We start from the raw sequence: 18614 nt of genomic DNA, 5'->3' as shown, positions 1-18614 counted from the left end.
GAAAGGTGTGTCCCTTTATGGGTAGTTTAGGAAGCTGCACCTGGTAGCGCAGCCGAAATAACTCCCCTGAGGCGATGCGGGTGGGGGGTTAGCAGAAACCCCCCATGCACGCGGAGTTCGGGCGGGCGAGAAAGAAAAAAAAGCTTCTTGAGACTCCTTCCGAGAGAGGGGGGAGGGGCGCGAAAGAACCTTCATTCATCCGGGGCAATCGTCGGCTCTGCTTTGCTTGCTATTCCCGCCCGCACTATTTCGAGGAAAATAAAGAAGAATACCTGCTCCTAAGGAAGGAGTAGAGTAGGGCCCAAGTCAAATTCAGAAAAAAAGGGGCGGGAAGAGTAGCATCTACCTCCACCGTCAACCGAAGCGAATAAGCCCCGCCCTGTATGGACTGCTCTACGTCTTGCAGGCACTGAAGGGATGTTGGTGTGTTTCTAGGATTAGAGGAAGGTGGTCCTTCCCGCCGTCATATTTGTCGGAGCTGAAGGGTTAGGATCGGGCATTGGCAACAGATGTTGTCCATCAGTACCGGGTTTTTCTAGAGGTTGTTAGGATTCTGGGGAACAATGTATCCAAGCCTTACACCCCCTTTTTTGGGTGGATGGTTTGAACGAGTTCTGCCTCTCGCTCCGTATCTTAGATACAGCGCAGGAGCTGGAAACAACGCTTAACATAACGCGGGGAGCCCTCGTCCGGGCTCTCTGTTGCCGCTCGACGCTCTTCCTCCCCCGCCCATTAATATAAATGGTTCCCGGATGTTCCTTGCCCTGCGCAAACAGGATAGCGGGGAGGTGCTGCCCTCCGTTGCTATGGAAACCTGCCGACGAGGGGAGAGGGGAAAGCAAAATCCGCCCCTTCCCAGCACTGAGCTCTTCTTTTTCTGGAGTCTGGAAACAAGCGGGTGACTTTCGCCCTCCCGCGACACGGTTGTCACTTGCCAGGACTTACTGTGCCAATAAATAGCCCTCACCGAGCGCAGGCTCATGCTGGAACAGACTGTCGACGCCGCTGCTGGAGAAGCAGCAATGCTCAAGCGGTGCCTGGGGTATCCAAGCAACAGTCTGCGATACAGCAAGGACAGCTGATCCCCTTCACTCACCATTCAACCATTAACAAACTTCAAAATAAACACATAGCAACCTTCAAAAGTTTCGTCCTTTTTTCTTATCAGAAAGTTATCTTTGGGGATGAGTCAAGTTTGGGCAAGTAGTGAAGGATAGGTAGAACACTAGGCAAAAAAGGTGTAGGTGTACTTTAAAGACTGGACAATCCCTTTGTATGTTTAGAGGGGATCAGTCAGTATACAGGAACAGGCCACCTTTTTGGGTCCCTGGGCACACTTGGCAATTTGAGAAAGTGTTGTGGGTGCCACCCCAAAATGGCTGCCATAAGAGGTGTGGCTAGTCAGAGGACAAGTAACCTGCCCCAAAGACAGTACAAGGTGCAGGAGGGCGCTGAGGCCACACACACTAAACACCTTTGAATTTACAGATTTCAATACCAATAGATACCTATTTCACAGGAGGTAAGCTCTCCCCCCCCACACACAAACAGGTTAACTTATGCACCTCCTTCCATCTTTTTCTCTCTCATCCCAGCAGAGACACCACACTGACAACAAAGGTCCGCATAGTTAAAGCAATGGTATTCCCCGTAGTAACCTATGGCTGCGAGAGCTGGACCATAAGGAAAGCTGAGCGAAGGAAGATAGATGCTTTTGAACTGTGGTGTGGGAGGAAAATGCTGAGAGTGCCTTGGACTGCAAGAAGATCAAACCAGTCCATACTCCAGGAAATAAAGCCAGACTGCTCACTTGAGGGAATGGTATTAAAGGCAAAACTGAAGTACTTTGGTCACATAATGAGAAGACAGGATACCCTGGAGAAGAGGCTGATGCTAGGGAAAGTGGAGGGCAAAAGGAAGAGGGGCCGACCAAGGACAAGATGGATGGACGATATTCTGGAGGTGACAGACTTGACCTTGGGGGAGCTAGGGGTGGCGACGGCCGACAGAAAGCTCTGGCGTGGGCTGGTCCATGAAGTCACGAAGAGTCGGAAACGACTGAACGAATAAACAACTAAAGAAAACTTTTATGGTCAGTTTATAATATAACCTTGATTCAGAAGCCTATGCAGAGCAAAGTCGGAATGGATACAATCTACAGCAAGCAGAGATGAAGGGCTCAGGTAGTGATCCTTGCCACTAATAAACACACGTCCCTATTTCCCAGCAGTGAGCTGGGGCAGGCTGAGCACAAGAAGATGGTTTAGTATGCATAAATATGTACGAGTTGCAGTTTGTGCAAGCTTACTAAGTGGAAATGCTGCTGCTAAAAACTACTCATCAGACTTTACTGCAAAAATTCTGGCACTTACACATACAATTCTGGCAATGGTCCAGAGGGCATAAAGCAACAGCAATAGCGAGGGGAGAAGCGAATCCCCCCCCAATCTGTTGGTAACCCCACTTTTCTTGCATGCCTGCAGTTGAGGAATGGATATTCCTTTTGTTTGCAGGGGATTTGGAGGGAAGTATATGAAGCATTTTTGCATCAATCTCTGTTTGCCAAATTTGTGAGAAAGATAGATGCATCACATGGGATGCTTTAAAATGAAATTAACAAACATTTACATTGGGAAAGTCCTAGAAGCGACTACAGCAGCACAAAACATTATAAAGGAAAACAAGCAAAACAAATGGAAAGAAAACTGGTTTTCCATGTTGTTTGTTTGACTAACTAGTTAAAATGTTCTACTTGCATTCAAACCACCCAGAGATTCTTCAAGTGTACATGTTTAAGTGGAGGCAGGGAGAATGCATTTTATTCAATACAGGTTTATTCTCTACTAAGGTAGTCCTCTCTAGATACATTTCTCTCCCATATGTACATATAATTAGAAGACTGAAAACTCATGCCACTTTTAACCATAATCAATGGCTCTGCTAGTTTGGACTGAACTTAGGATATTAGTATCCTGATTTACAAGCCAGTTAAACTGTTGACCTGGTAACTAGCCTACACCACAATTCTAAATATATAAATTTGCAAAGATGTACAGTTGAAAACAATCCTAGTAATGATATTAGGATTATATATTAACTCCTCTTGAAATCAATGGAAATAGTCAATTCTTAAAGATGTGTAGTTAGCGCAGCCTATGACATTAGAGAACAGTATTCAGTGTTAGTCCTACATAGAGTAGACTCATTGAAATGAATGGGGTTTCAGTTGGTCACAACTAAGTTACACCCCATTCATTTCACTGGGTCTATTCTATATAGGAGTAACATTGTATACTACTCATGGTCTCTGTCTTACAATAAGAACTTCTTTTGTTCAGAATGTGTTGGAAAAGTTTTTGTATTTTAATTTTGTTTTTATGTTTTTGTGGATTATTTGTTGCGTTAAAGCTGCCTTCCCCAACTTGATGCCCTCCAGGAGTTTTGAACTACAACTCCCAGCATTCCTGATTATTGGCTGTGCTGTCTGGGGTTGATGGGAGCAGATAACCAAAACACCTTGAGGGCACCAGGTCGGGGAAGGCTGTATTAGAGTGCTCCTAATGAGAGGTGTAGTTCATTCAATCTGGAAGGCCTCGGGCTCCCCCACTTTTGACGAGGGGAGTGTCGTTAAATTTTAAAAGTTTTTTATTAACTTATTACATTCTAGCACACATGTTCCCCGTGTCCTTACGGCTTGCCCAAATTTAACTCATTGCAAAAGTTCACTTTGGAGGGCAACTTTCGCTTTAATAATGCCTGTAAGAAAAAGGACGACGCTCTGAAGGTCGCGATTTTATTTTTAAGTTTGGCAAAGTTCTTATGATGCGGCGCGAGTGGGATCAGCTGTTGTTGGTGTATGGGCGCCAGTTGCTTAGAAACTCCGGGCCCTGCTCGGGCATTCCCTCCCCGGCAGCGGGGCTTGGGCGATGAGGTAATAGCTGGAGAGGAGGGGAGAGGAGGGCCTGCAATTGAGGAACCAAGCCTCGGGCCCGCCCAGCCGGCAAAGAAAGCGCTGGCGGCAAGAAGAGCAGCCGGTGGCGGCATCTACCGCGTTAACCTCTCTCTGGACGGAGGCCAGGCGGAGCCGAGAGGAGGGCCTGGGGCGGCAGCAGGAGACCTTTCACCAAGGAATACGTGCGCACCGATGGAATAAGTCGCGAGGGCCTCGAGCGGAGGACGGAGCGCTTGAAGATCGCGGCTTTTTCTGCCAGCTTCAGGGGCGTGGGGTCCCGGCACGTAGCGCCCGGGAGCCACAGCGCCATCCTTCGCCGGCCGGGAGCGGGAGCTCTTTTCTGCACGAGCCGGGCTTTCAGTGCTCGCCCCACGTGCGGAGCCGGCTGCTGGCTGCATGCATGCAACCCGAACAGGGCTTTTTGCAGCCGGGGAGGTGCCTTTCGAGCGCCGGATCCGCTTTCTCCCTGGGCGCCTCTGGAGAGCGGGTGGCGTTCGGAGCCAACTCGGCGGCGGCGTTGAAGCCAAGGGAGAGGAGGAGGAACTAGCTGGTCGCCCACCTTCGCCGGCCCCGCCGCTCATGTGCTGTTCCATGCAACGCGCCCGGAGGGGGATCCGTGGACATTAGCCACCATCACGAGCGGACGGTTTGCGAGCGCGCCACCATTGCTGCGGGCTGGCGGCGGCGGCGATTGCCCGTTGTTCCGGAGAGCGGGCGCCTGGTGAGTGCTATTTATTGATCCGGGGGGTCCCTTCCGCTCGCGCCGAGGGAGAGCGCGAGTCACGCGCTCGTTTTTTCAAGGGGAAGAGCCCAGCCGCCGTTTCCGACTGGTGGAAGTGGCGGGTTTTCTGCTTTCCCTGCCGGCTCGTGTCCCTTGGCGGCGTGGGCAGTTTCGCCGCTCTCTGGCCGCCGCCTGGGCGCTTCTTCAGGTAAGACCGCTGGGGAAGGGAGAGCTCGGATTGCGGATGCGGCGCGCAAACAGGCAGATGTGCTTCCTTGCGGTTCAGGAAGCGACGGGGTGGGGGTGGGCCTCCTGGAGTCCGTTTGCCAGCGGAATGTGTCGCTGGATGATTAGGATTTGTCCGGTTTTTTCCACGAACCCTTTGCCCGCCTGTACCGCATGACAGTGGGCTGACCTTCAGGAGGCTTGCTTGAAAATAGACCGAACCGTGCCTGTGGTTTGTAACGTGTTCTCTAGCAGCTTCTTTGCCTTCCTCTTTAAAAAGAAAAGCAAAGCAAACACTAACAGTTCAGCTGATGTCTGTTTACACAAGAATTGGGTTGCAGAAGAACTTGTCAATCATTTATAGCAGAGGAGGGGAGCCTGCCTTGAATTATTATTATTATTATTATTACTATTATTAATAATAAAATTGCACTCTCCGCCTAGTAAGCACTCAAGGTGATGTTCAGTTAAAACACACACATTAAAATGCCATGTAAAACTAGTTACCCAATTCCAGAAGCATTCAGTTGTTATGCCTGAGCCCTTGATGTTTTTTACATGGATTGTCTACTATAAAAGATCACAAGATATTCTCTATGTTGTAGTTGGAGGGAAGAAAAAGCCATTTAAAGCACATATAAAATGAAGCGCTTGCTGCTTCAGCCATTGGAAGTGGAAATTGCAGTTGTATGGCTTGAGTTTACCCATAACCTCCAAAACTGTAAGATGTGGGAATTGAAAGATGTCCTACAAATACAGACATTTGCATTCTATTTTAATGCTGAGGAAGATGTTTTGAGGTCATTGTACTGGATTTATTGTTTAAACTAAGGCCTTGCTTGGGCACCTAAGGCCTATGCCTTTGTGGTTACAAGAAAAATGGAACCCTGGAGTGTAAGAATCTCTCAGCTTTCTCTACTTGCCTATAATCAAGTTTTTCAATACAAACAGTTGCTGTCATGTTAATCCTAGAAAACAACAGTGGAATTTTATAGAGGCTTACTCCCAGGTAATTGTGCCTTGAATTTCAGCTTAAGAAATGCAATGCTGGTAGAAGATAACCTTTTTATTTATTTATGTGCTGCTACAGAAATCTGAAAGTGTTCAGCTTGACACATGGGTCATGCTGATTTATGTTATGTGTAATTTGAAATTTTATGTACACCAAGAGAGATTGGTCTAAGGGACTGTCAATAAACTTTCAAAGGTTTATTGATAGCCTTCACCCCCAGTCACTCTTTAACTCATTCTTATTGCCTTGATGCATGGCATACTTTATAAATGGACCCTGAGAAGACATACTGCTTTAACTATTTCTGCAGAGATCTTTGGAGTATGATTTTTGCAAACAGATCTTCATCACACAGAAATGTGCTGGAGTTTGAACATTACTGTGGTTAGTGGGAGTCTAGTGAGGTTTTGTGGGGATGCTTCCATTGTCTGTGGCATAATACTAGTTTCGGCTCCAAACAAATGTTTACGTGGGCTAGAAAAAAATATTCTAGGACTCCTAAGAAGTTTATGACAAAAAGATGTGTTGATCTCCATAGAAATTGTGACTCTGAATCTGGAGCAAAGTATCTTTAGTGTGCTGTCATGAATATTTGAATACTAGCAGCAGGTGAGGCATCAGTATCTTCATGCATATTAATACAATGTGTGTTATGGTTTGGTTGCCAGTCATCTTCAGTGTTTATGCAGAGTGCAACAGAAATTGGTCAGGCGACCTTAAATCTAATTTAAAAACTAGTACAATGTTTTCCTGCTTTGACTCCATTTAAGTAAGCTAGAAATATAGGTCTCGCTGACAGTTCTAAATCATTTCCTTTTTAAAATAATCCTTCTGATGATATATGGACAAAGAATAGAATGGGCTGGTGTTCCAGACCATAGTTAGGTGTTTGGAAGCGGGCCATGCTCCTGCACCCATCCCTTCTCTTCTTGGGAACAAATCCTACACATCGTCTTCACCACAGTTAAGTGCTGCTACAACAGCAGCAACTTACAGCCCACATTTGGAAGACACAATGTTCAACCATGCTTAATAGTCAACTCCACAGATGACTATTTGGGGCTACCCCCAACATGACATGGTAATAGTCAACCATGGAGTTGACAACACTTGGTTGAGTATTGCTCTCTCACACAGCCTCTCTGCCCTCCCCACCAAATGGCAGCGCTGGTTCCCTCTTTCCATATTGGGATGCCATGGAGAAAGATGCAGGAGAGCTGCTTTTGCCAACACCTGCCCCTTCAGCACAAAGAACGTTCTTTGTGCTGAAGGAGCAGGCGTCAGCAAAAGCAGCTCTCTGCCGGCTCCCCTGCACCTTTCTCCATGGTGGTCCGATCTTCCACTGCCATCTGCCCCTTCTCTGGTGGCTCTCTTGTGTCTTCCTCTGTAGGAAAGTGGTGGCGAATTGAGACGGGGATGCTAGGATCTCCTGGCTCACTCAGGTTCCCCGCCCCCATTTGCCACCACTTCATATCGAATGAGGGCAGGAAAGTGGTGGCGAATGGGGTCAGGAGCAGCTAGGATCTCCTGCCTCTTGAGAGCAGCAGGAGATCCTAGTGTACCCCATCCCCATGGCGAATGATGGTGGGGTGGAGGAGGATGCTCTCCCAACAACTGCAGGAGGAGCATTCTCTGCCCCACCCTTGTTTGCCATTTGTGGATATGGGGCGCGTGGAGGAGGAGAATGTCTCTGTGTGTCAAGAGAATGTTCTCCTCTGCTCCACCGTCATTTGCCATGGTGATGGGGGAAGCTAGAATCTCCTGCTGCTTGAGAGCAGCTGGAGATCCCAGTGTAGCCCGTTCCCATTCGCCACCACTTTGTGGCAAATGAAGGTAGGGCTCCAAGCATCTCCAGCAGGTGATGCTTGCTCGCCCTGCCTTGATATCGGCGGAAGGATATCTCCTGTGGTTTGATGTTAAACGTCAAGCTGTGGGAGGCATCTTTTCCCCTCCCCCCACGATAGATTTGGATATTGGCTCGATGGGATAGAAAGAGCTCCTGCCATCCACTCGAGCCAATATCCAAATGGATCATGGGGTGGGGGGTGGGGGCAAAGGGACGTGGACGTCCCTGGGGACACATGGTGCACCGCCAGTTGTGGTGCCCCAACCAGGGACGGCATGTGCACGTCCTGGGAAGCATGTTGGGAGCTGCTGATTGGTGGCTCTCCATGTGCTTTCCGGGACAGCTGACACATGCCTATAGAGCCCTACTGGGCAAGAGTGGCAGGGGTTTCTGCCGCTCTTGCCTCGTGACCCTGTAGGCATGTGAAATAGTTGACGGAGCCCACCCCACAACACAATAATCAGCAGTTCTGCGGATGGTCAACTCTGCACACCGTTGATTATTTGCTTTGGTTATTTCTGGGAAATAATCAACCATTGTGTGTAAAGGGCTCGACAGACAACACAATAGTCAGTGGTTGACTATTTAATCAACCGTTGACTATTGTGTTGTCCAAACCCAGTCACACTGTGGTTAAAGCTAATCAGGGTTCTCACTTACTAAGGATTTGAAACCAACTTAGAACCCTGGTTTGTACTGGCTTGTATGTGCCTTACAGTTTCCCCCCACCGCGTTCCTGTGATCTTGTATTGGTGATGAGTAGTAGTGATTGGAGGTGGAAATTTTAATTTTCTCTTCTTCTACGTCAGGAGTAGGACCCCCCCCTCCCCAGGTTACATGCATTCCTCCAGCTTTTTTCTTCATTCCCCACTGTCCCCATGTTTCCCTCACCAAATTGTCACCGAATTTTGATGATACTGTTGCAGTATCCCCCCCCACTTCTACTTTAAAACAAGATGCATGCTCCCTGTACACCTTGTTTTAAAGTGAAAATGTTGCTTTTTCATGTTGCTGCTGTTGCATTGCCACCAGAATTGCACGGCACAGCCCCTGGTGGGTTCCAGGGAATAAGAAATTGCCTCTGGGCCCTCTGAAGTTGCCCACATCTCTTTTATGTATCCAACCTTCTAAACAGAACAATTTCCTGTAGGTAATGATAGTATACCACTAATGATGTTTAGACCTCTAGAGAAGCTGTTGGCAGCAGCTATAAATACTTCTCTGTGGTGTGAGAGCATTTCCATGACCAAAGTTATTGTGTATCATTAATGGCTTTAAACTTCTCTGAGAGTTCCCTTCTCCAGTTATGTAGGTTGCCACAGTCCTTGACATGGTCCTGTGCTCCATACTTGTTCTCCAGATACTGGGGTTTTGTCTGATCATAATTCAACACCTCCCCACCATGAAATAGTGGCCATAGCTCCAATCCCAACCATTGTTTCTTGTAGCTTTCTTGTTTCCTTGCTTCCTGGTCCTGCGGATTACCAAATTCTGGACACCGTTGGTGACCAGATTATCTGTCTGCATTTTAACCTGGTTCTTCTGTATTGTTCCTGAAGCTGACTAGGAGGTTTACCATCATTCTCTGTGTACAGGCCAAACCTTTAGCTGACTGTTGCCTTCTATCTGTCGGTTACAGCCCAAGCTCTGGTCAGTTTTTGGTATGTTTGACTCACAAGGGCATGCCTGTACAAATGCAGTGATATGGACATTAGAAACCTTTTCCTGGGAAGGGCCATATTCCCTTGAGGGGAATCTGTTAGGAGCTGCATACTAGTGATGGGCAGGGACAGAACCAAAACAAGGTAGCTGCCCTTTCTCTTCCTTCCTGCCTCTCTGCCTTGTAGGCTGCCAGATTAAGTCATGTTCTTTTTCAAGTGGGCATTTATGCACATGGCTGCACATAATAGTGCTTTAAATGTCTGTGGTGAGATTTCAAAAAGGTGCTCCTTGTGTGTGAATTTTCATGTGAGATTTCTAGGATGGTAAAAGGGCGTTTAACCTCTCCCCACACCCAAGAAATATATGGACACCAGTGGTCATCACAAATTCTGGGAATGCAAAGCAGAAGCATGGCAGAAAGCAAACGTATCTGTGTTGCTGCTCTATAATGAAGACAAGATATTTCGGGACCATCAAACCCAGGAGGTAAATCTGGAAGATCCCCTATTTGATCCTTCCCCAACCTGGTGCCCTCCAGGTGTTTTGGACTGCAACACCCATCCTTCCCAGTCAACATGACCTTTGCTGCCTCTTTCTTTCTTTCTGTGTTCTGAGTGCCCTTATTTTTGTCTAGTTCTTGTAGCCTTCTTAACAGAAAAACCCCATCCTTTTTTCTCTGTGAGATATATTTTTCAAGAAGAGCCTTCTTTGAAGTTGGTAAGAACAAACAGCCTTCATTCAGGCAAAGAAACCTACTGTGATTCTTTCTACAGTGTCTCTGTGCAGCTTCAATTGATCACGCAGTACACTGCTAAGTGCTTAGAGCTGCAAGGATAACTTTTGGGTGTGGGTTGACAAAATAAGGGGGGAAAGACCAACATAGTGTTCTGTGTACATGCAGATCTTTTAAAAGGGCAAATAATAAATGCATACCATGTTTTTAGCATCACCCACTCTGCTTGCTTGTTCTCCACCTTCCCAATTTCTATATATTGTTTCTCCTCCCAACTCCAGCACTTATCTCCCCACACACACATACACATGCCATGTTTCCAGCATGACTCAGGAATTAGCACTTAATATGCCAAATTATTTGCTTCTTCCATTTGTTTGTGATTCCCTCGGGTGACTGCTCCAAATTTGAGAAACACAGAATAATAGAATACATGGCTTTGTACATCACTTTCACTGGAGAACAAAAGCTTTGTCAGTGTCAAATCATAAAGCAAGAATTCTTAACCTGGGGTCCATGACTTTCACAGACCCCCTGAAGCCCATCCATCGGTCCATAGATGGGCTTCAGGGGGTCTGTGAAAGTCAAATAAAAAATTATATTCACTATATTAAAGGGATCACTGGAATTGATTTTTTTAAATGTAAAACACTGTATCTTTAAAAGAACTCAGTGGCCATTTTGAACTTAGCTCCCCTCCATGTGCTCTCTCGTGCTTTCCCTGTTCCCTCATACCCAGCATGCCTGGAGCCTTGGAGGGGGAGAGAGCAGGTGAAGTCCTTCTCTGCTTGCTTGTTGGCTCTCTCTGTGTGTCTACTCAGAAGTAAGTACTATTGAGGGTAATGTCTCAATGTCTTACTCCATTGAGGGGCCCCCTGGGAGGATTTCCTATCCCTCATTGGCTTGGATTGAGGGGCAGCAGCAAGGGAGGGAGGAACAGATGGACAGAGGAGATGGTGGAGAAGATTCATGTTTAAGGACCCTGTGCTGGGAGAGGCATTCCTATGAGAAAGAGGGTCTTAGTTATTATTACTACAGCTGTACCAGTCGAGGTTGGAGACCTCCTACCGCCTTCTGACCACAATTTCAGAGTGTGGCTGAAGAGTGATGGGTTTACAGTGTGTGAATATGTGTTTGTGCGTATGTGGGTGCATATGGAGAAAGACGCGTGCGAGTGTTGTGAAAAAGCCAAGAACGGTTGGTGCGCTGTATTTATTTGTTTTATCCATTATTTACAACAAGTCTGTTATTATTTATTGTTCAAAATTAGGGACTGGGTGCACGCAGTTTGAGTAGGAATGCATACCTTGTCAAAGACCATTCCACAGTTTCATCTTCTTATTCAAGCTAAACAACAACAACCTTCTCATTGAAATGAACTTTTGAGCAGAATTAGTTTTGTTTTGTTTAATTTGCACATGATGATTGTATTTCATTTTTGTATGGAGTGGCCATTAATTTTTGCATGAAAAAGAGTGAGAAACATATTTTTTTTTGTTAAGCTTGTTCACTTTATTCATCCTTTGTGCATGTCATTCACTGTATGAGGCAATCAATTTTCAATAAAATAAAGTATATTCATTGCATGCAAAGTTGTGTTTATGTGCTTATGTGCATTTTTCTAGGGAGGGGGTCCATAGCTTTCACCAGATTTTCAAAGGGGTCCGTGACTCAAAAAACGTTAAGAACCACTGTCATAAAGTGTACAAGTGTTCAACAGTATGCAAATATCTGTATTGTAGTAGGACACAGCTGTCAGAATTGGACGTGTTGTGCCTGCCCCATCTGACTGAAGTCATGCCTGCTTTAGAGGCCCCCCTGGGTATGGCCCCTACCATGGTGCACCTATAGCCCCTTAAAGGAAGCGGGTCTGTGCTTTTCATTCTTCTGAGGGTAGGGGCTGCCCTACAGTAGAGGGGAGGAAGCAGGTATATAATTGTCACCCAACCAGTTAATCTCCTGTGACTTCAAATTGTATGGCCTGCAAAGCTATATGCTTGTTAGGAAAATCTGTCGCTATTGGCTGAAGATGTCACTGCAAGCTTCAACCACATGGACATGAAATTAATTAAATTAATTAACTCCCCCCGCCCCCGACAGACAGACACACATCATTTTATATTATATATTATTATAAATGTAAAGGGAAACATAATCCTTCATTTTATCTATTAAAAATCCTAGCATTACAATAAAGAAATATACAACTAATGGTACAGTTCTATGCTGGCTGGAGCATGCTGGGAGTTGTAGGACTTTCTCTGTCTAAACATGCATAGGATTGGGCCCTAAACGAATCATGCAGTGGCTTATGGATAAAGCATCTTAAGACACGGTACTCAGAAAACTTTCCCAGGCTGGGAGTAAAACAAGCCACATAATCTCTGCTAAATTACAGAGACTAATCTGCCAAAATAACAGTATTATTTAATGGCTAATCTTGAGGGTATCAATAAGCCTCTTAACGGGATATGTGTAAATACTAGAAACGTGGTGCAAGCCTATACATGTTGATTTGTAATTGAACCCCATTAAGTTGAATGGGATTTGTTCCCAGGTATAGAACTTAACCTTAGTCAGAAAGTTTTTCTCAGAACCATTTTCACCAAGTCAAGCATTTTAGTTGAAATGTTTTGCTTCTTATGTAGGAGATTTCATGTTGCCTTTATTTCTCTCCCCCCTCCCCCCATGTTAGGAAAGGGTAAAATTTGTTAGACAGATAAATATTATTACAATTGTAACGTTAAAAGTTGGCATAAAGAGTCTAAAACCCCATAGTGTTTAGAAATAAAGGAACTGTTTTCTAAAACTGCTGTTTAAGAACAAAAGAATCGTGGACTTGGTTTACTTTGAAAAAGGCATCTCTTTAAAATTCACTGTGTAATCTTAAGAGTTCCAGAGAGGGAGGCAGTGGCTGAATCATCAGGATTGAAGTTGAATATGTGGAGAGATTTAGAAGCTCAGTTTGCTATTCATCCTAGACCGCAACTTAAAAATATTTGTTTCAGATACTTTAGCATGGGAAAATAATTGTTGTTATAACAATTGCAAGGTTCTCTTGCAATCCTGAGAGATTCTCACATTTTTGGACTCTGAAGCTGATGCAAACCTTTTGTATAATAATTATCCAATTTGGATTTCCCAACCCTGCCTGATTGCTTTTTTTTCCCTACTTGTTGCTATCTGTATGCATTCTGAAGTTTGTTCATTTTCAGTTGGAAGCTTGGAATTGCAAAGCAAAAATATATTTACACTTCATTTTCCATTAATTTTGCATTAACACAAATGTCTGCATGTATGGCAAACCACCCCGCTACAAAGTCTGCCAAGAAAACGTCAGCGAAAGCGGGCGTCCCTCTAAGAGTCATTAATGACTCAAGTGCTTTGCACGAGAGGTTCCTTTCCTTTCCTTTTCTGCATGTATGGTGTTCATGATTGTGTACCTCCTTTCCATAGCCTGGTCTGTTTGTCACAGATGTTTCTCTTGAAACAGAGCACCAGCAGCAACCTGTCACTGTCCAATTTTCCAGCTGTGCTCTTCTATTTGTGCTCTTCTGTTTTTGTCTTGTTAAACCCAATGGGACTTACCCCCAAGTGCATAGGATTATACTTACAGCCTTGTGGTGCAAATCCTATGCATGTTTAGATAGAAAAAAAACCTACAACTCCCAGCATGCCACAGCCAGCTATACTAGTTAGGGGATGCTGACAGTTGTAGGACTTTTTTCTTTCTAAAGATGCATAGGATTGCATCCTTAGTTGCTTAGTGGCCCGAATGGACACAGTTCCAAAAAATGGCAATATCATTTGATCTTAACAAATCAGATGCTATCACTACCTCATTAACGTTTTCCTAGGAGTTACTTCTACAGACAGTATTCCTACTGTCTTTAATCTAATATGTGAAAATGTTTCATCTTAGACATTTTTCAGTCATACCAAATGTGGTGCCTGGGATTGGTTAATTAACCCACAAATTGTGAGGATGTGTACCTTTTGAATGCCACATTTGTAGCTCATTACTGTGACATCTGAACCTGGGCACTTGGGGTTGTTCACGGCTGAAACAACCCCAAGTTAATCCAAGAGCAAAACATAGATTAACTTTCAGTTATTCAACCCATGAACAGCCCCAGTATCACGGCGTTCATAGGTTGTTGCTGGAAACGGATGCGGCTCATGTCCCTGCAATTCATGGTTTAATGAACTGATGAATTAACTGCCAAAAGCCGCTGTTATGTCTGAACAGCCCCATAGTGTTTCAGAAAATGATGCCCATTGGCCTGGGCAGCTCCTGAAAACATTGTTATGTAGGAATTAGTGAGGAGTCTATGGTCCTTCATCTTCCAGTTCATTGTTTGCTCTGGCCACTTGAAAGAGACAGTTGCTATTTGTTTGTCTTATATTGGATTGAAATATTAAAGTTCTACAAACATTCACTTTTCAAGGTATTCATAGAGAACTTAAAAATGAACACAGTTGGGTGGGTGATAAGTATTAAAACAGTTTTAACTTTCTTGGAAGCTAAGCATGCCATCTAATGGACTTAATGCTCAATTTAAAGGAGAAGGCCACACCATAATTTTCCTGGGCCAGGGTGAGCAACTCGTGTTTTGGTTACAAGTCCCATTATTTCTTACCATTGACTATGCTGGCTAGGGCTTATGGGAGTTGTAGGCCTTCCTAGTTTGCTTAATAGGGCTGTAGAATTGAGATCATTAACTCAATCAGCTTCTATGGATGTAACACTATTTAAGCTGTGAGTTGCAATGGGAAAGTTGGTTCAGTAAATGATAATGCCATGGGTGTTTCAAATCTTATCCTCAGCACAGGAACAGCTATCAGTAATACAAGATTAACCTGGTTTTCAAAATGATTCTTTGGATTTATCTAGGAAAGTTGTGTCATCGCTGCAGTATATTATTGGCATTACAGTTATGCTTATTAATTAGGCTTTTGGAATTCCACAAATCAGAAACATTCTGGCAGACAGACCTCTTGCTAATTAAGCAAAATGAGCTGATTAATAACATAGTGATGGTTTCTATTTTATGAGCACAAGTTTGTTGTGCCTTTAGCACTGAAGAGTTCTTTCCAGAAAGTAAGTGGTCTTGCCCTAATAGCATCTCTGCAGGGAGAAAAGCAAAATGCGTTTGTGGCAGGACCATATGACCTAAGAGAGGGGGTGGAGCTTCAGGGCCCCTGAGCTGTGGAGCTGTGACATCATCTGTTCTCTGGGTTGTTCTGGGAGGGGGTGATCTGCCCCCTAGACCAACAAATGTTCTTGCCCTTAGTTTAAACATGCAGGTAACAATGCTGTGCACACCTAATCAAACTTCTTGGGACTCACTTCTGAATAACCATGCCTAGATGCTGACAGTTAAATCTCAGTGAATCTCAGCTTGGACTGAGCCAACTTAAATGCTGATACAGCTGGTTATTATCTGTAGTGACTGCTGTGAATGAGTCAATGTTCAGATCTTGTATACCTTGGGCTTTGCATAAAAATGTGGCATAATGACTGCTATCGTTTACAATTCATGGCCTTCTACAGACATTTTTTCTCCTACAGGGTGCTTTTAGACTTTTTCCAACAGTATATCAATAATCTACCAACAGATGCACTTCATGCATCTCAGAAAGTAGGGTTTAGTCCATGAAGCTTTATGCTGCAATCAATTTCTTGGTTCTGGGGTGCTACAGGCTCTGGGTTATTTTTGCTACAACAGACTAAAATTACTTTCCTTCTGGAATGACTGATGGGCGCGGCAATCCTACTGTGCTGGGCAGTGGAGATTCATGGCACAGCCGCTGTGATATCCAAAGCTGGCATGCATCCCTCCCATTTGTGAGGCATGTTGGGGGTACAGCAGGGCTTTGATTGAATGGATCCTAAAACTCACCCCAATCATTTCCCAGTGCACTCCCGGAACGCCTAATTTTTGCTGTCATTACCAGCAGAATGGCAGGGCAGTAGAGACTTCAACTTTCTGATCAGGAAAGGTCAGTGGACCTCCTGTTGCATAGGTGTGGACGGGGAGTTCTGCTGAATCCTGTGCCCCCTGGTATGCCCTCTGAGGGGGCCATAAGACTGTGGTCTAAGTGACTTGTAAACAGTATACAAATGTACTGGGGCACTTAATATCCAAGTACTAGTGTTCTTTGCCTTAAGGGAGCAGTCCTGTGTCCCCTAGATAACTTCTGGGTAGGACATAGGATTTTTTTGGTTTTCTGGCTCCAAGCTCATAGACAGAATTCTGAGCTGGGATCCAGGAAACTGCTCCCTGCTTCCTCCCCCTTGCAGCCAGTGCAGAGTGAACTGCTGAGACTGCTTCTCCGTGCTTTGTAAACCGAGCATGGACAGAGCGAAAAGGGGGCAGTCCCAGGGGCAGGGAGAGGAGGAGACCACGGAAGCTGGTTCAGACAGTTTCCTAAACACCGTGCAGCCTCCTGCCCTCCTGTCCAGCTGAAAAAGCAGGGCAGATGGAGCATGGTGGAGAGGATGCCTTCCATGCTGAAGCCACCCTGCATTGGATGGTTGTAAATCGCCGAATTCGGAGGCTTACGAGTAAAGGATCTAAAAGAACAACACAAATACATTCCTATAAATATTTTCAATATTAATATTTGAAAGGGTATCTTGCATATTTTACTGATTAAAATGTTATAATAATTTGATAAAGTAATGAAATTGGTTTTTAGCAAATTCATACTAGGATTTAAGTTGTTGGTTAGTTCAGTTTACTTGTGCAGTAACTAGAGTACACACAATATTACTCAATAAATTCTGTTTTATTTAATGACTAAATTGGCAGTTACAAAAATCCTGTGGTTTCATCTTCTCTTTTTAGCACTATTATGTTCAGTATGCACCTATGTTTAAAATAATGATATAATGGATTAATGGGAAGGTGCAGCAAAGCAGGTATTCAAGGAAATACATTTTTTTTCCATTAAGGAAAACTTGTTGTGTATTTATTAACTTATTTTTACAGCTTTCCCTCTATTCTCCATTATTCATGGCTTTTTTTGACCCTTGTGAGAAATAAGAACAAGGCCTATGAGTTAATCACAAGGTTAGCTCTCTGATGATCCTTTGTGCCTAGAAGGCTCCGGCAAAGACAATCTGTAGATGTCCTAAGTTACTGTGGAAATCATTACTGCCCACACTAACTTCTTTGTTCTTTGCTAATGGACTATAACCCTGAAGAAAAGCTGCATTTCCTTTTCTGTGAGATAGTTTATTAATTGAGGTACCTCAGGCCTCAAATTAATGCTATTCTGGTCCTAAAAACTTCCTTTAGACTGTAGTTTCTCAAAGCTAACTTTAAAGAAAAAAAATCTTCCCACAGTTTTTCTGCTAGCCAACTTTCAGTAATTATTCCTCTTTTCATTAAGGCTGTAGTCCTGTGCACAATTACTTGGGAGTAAGTATGATTCATTCTTGGTTGATGTAAAATAATGCAAATTTCTGCTTTAGTTGTTTTCTTCCCCTCCTGTTGGCAGAGGAGGTCATTGTAATAATTGTTATCTTGAACAGATTCTGCCAAAGGCATTGACTTCTGGATGACTGTCTAGGAAGTAATGGAATTTTATGCTCTTGCTTGCAGCGTAATATGCCAAGACTTGTAGAAATCTACCTCTGATTATAAAAATGTCACAAGTCATTTTTTGAAGATAGAAAGGTTAGGATTTTTTTTTCTCAATATGTGCGTGTGCTGCTTTTCTCTTCACAAAGTAAATAAATTTTTGTGCAAATGAATGAATTATTCCTCAGCTCCTTTTCCTAGCTGCAGTGAATTTTTGAAGGGAGAATAGTCACGTGATGTGGTGGTGAGATCACTCTACAGGGAACACCAGCTGCACTATTATTAGGTTTTTTTAATGTCTGTCTTGGATGCTTTAAGGCTCTTTTCCAGACTTCTTGCATATTGTGTAATGGTGTCTATGGAAAATGAGAAAAGTCTGCCAAATTGCTTTTCCATGAAGCGGATTTCCCTCCTCTCTTCCCCTTCTCCCTCTGCTCTTTTGAAAATGATAAATTCTTTATATATTTAGGAGAATTCAAACCCTTCCAAATTAGGTGAGAAAATTCTGGGCGGGGGGCGGAGCTTGGCAGCCATGGCGGTGGCAGGTTTCTTCTGAGGCTCTGAGCGGCGTTGCCGGAAAAAGCAATTATCTATTTTTTAATGGGCATAAATCTTTGAGCAAACGACAGGAAATGATTATAAAAGCTATCGGAGCTGGAAAGTGTTGAGAAGAGCCGATGGGATGAGGTGAGCTTGACGGAATGTCTTTATAAACTGCAGAGGCGAAACCGAAAGTAACATGATTGATGTCGCAGTTTGAAAAGAAAGAACTTATGCTTGTTAGACGTTGATCTGATTTACAGCGATCCTCACTTCTCATCCTTTATCTTAAGTTGGAAAGATTGAAATACTGGCTTTGAAGTTGTTTGCTGTA

The 18614-nt window shown here is 44.3% G+C and overlaps 2 protein-coding genes across 2 annotated transcripts in view; one reads left to right on the top strand and one right to left on the bottom strand.

The window, feature by feature from the left end:
* ULK4 (unc-51 like kinase 4) overlaps positions 1-304 on the bottom strand; it is a 206656-nt gene extending 206352 nt beyond the window's left edge. The window contains exon 1 of the mRNA XM_063129233.1: positions 273-304. The gene's annotated coding sequence lies outside the window, so the exon portion shown is untranslated. The remainder of the gene's footprint in view (positions 1-272) is intronic.
* A 4390-nt stretch (positions 305-4694) lies between these two features.
* Positions 4695-18614, top strand: part of TRAK1 (trafficking kinesin protein 1) — a 138292-nt gene continuing 124372 nt past the window's right edge. The window contains exon 1 of the mRNA XM_063129212.1: positions 4695-4881. The gene's annotated coding sequence lies outside the window, so the exon portion shown is untranslated. The remainder of the gene's footprint in view (positions 4882-18614) is intronic.

Source organism: Elgaria multicarinata, chromosome 1 (assembly GCF_023053635.1).
Source record: "Elgaria multicarinata webbii isolate HBS135686 ecotype San Diego chromosome 1, rElgMul1.1.pri, whole genome shotgun sequence".
Taxonomy (NCBI): Eukaryota; Metazoa; Chordata; class Lepidosauria; order Squamata; family Anguidae; genus Elgaria; species Elgaria multicarinata.
The sequence above is the reverse complement of the archived record's forward strand: the minus strand, read 5'-3'. Positions and strand labels throughout refer to the sequence as shown.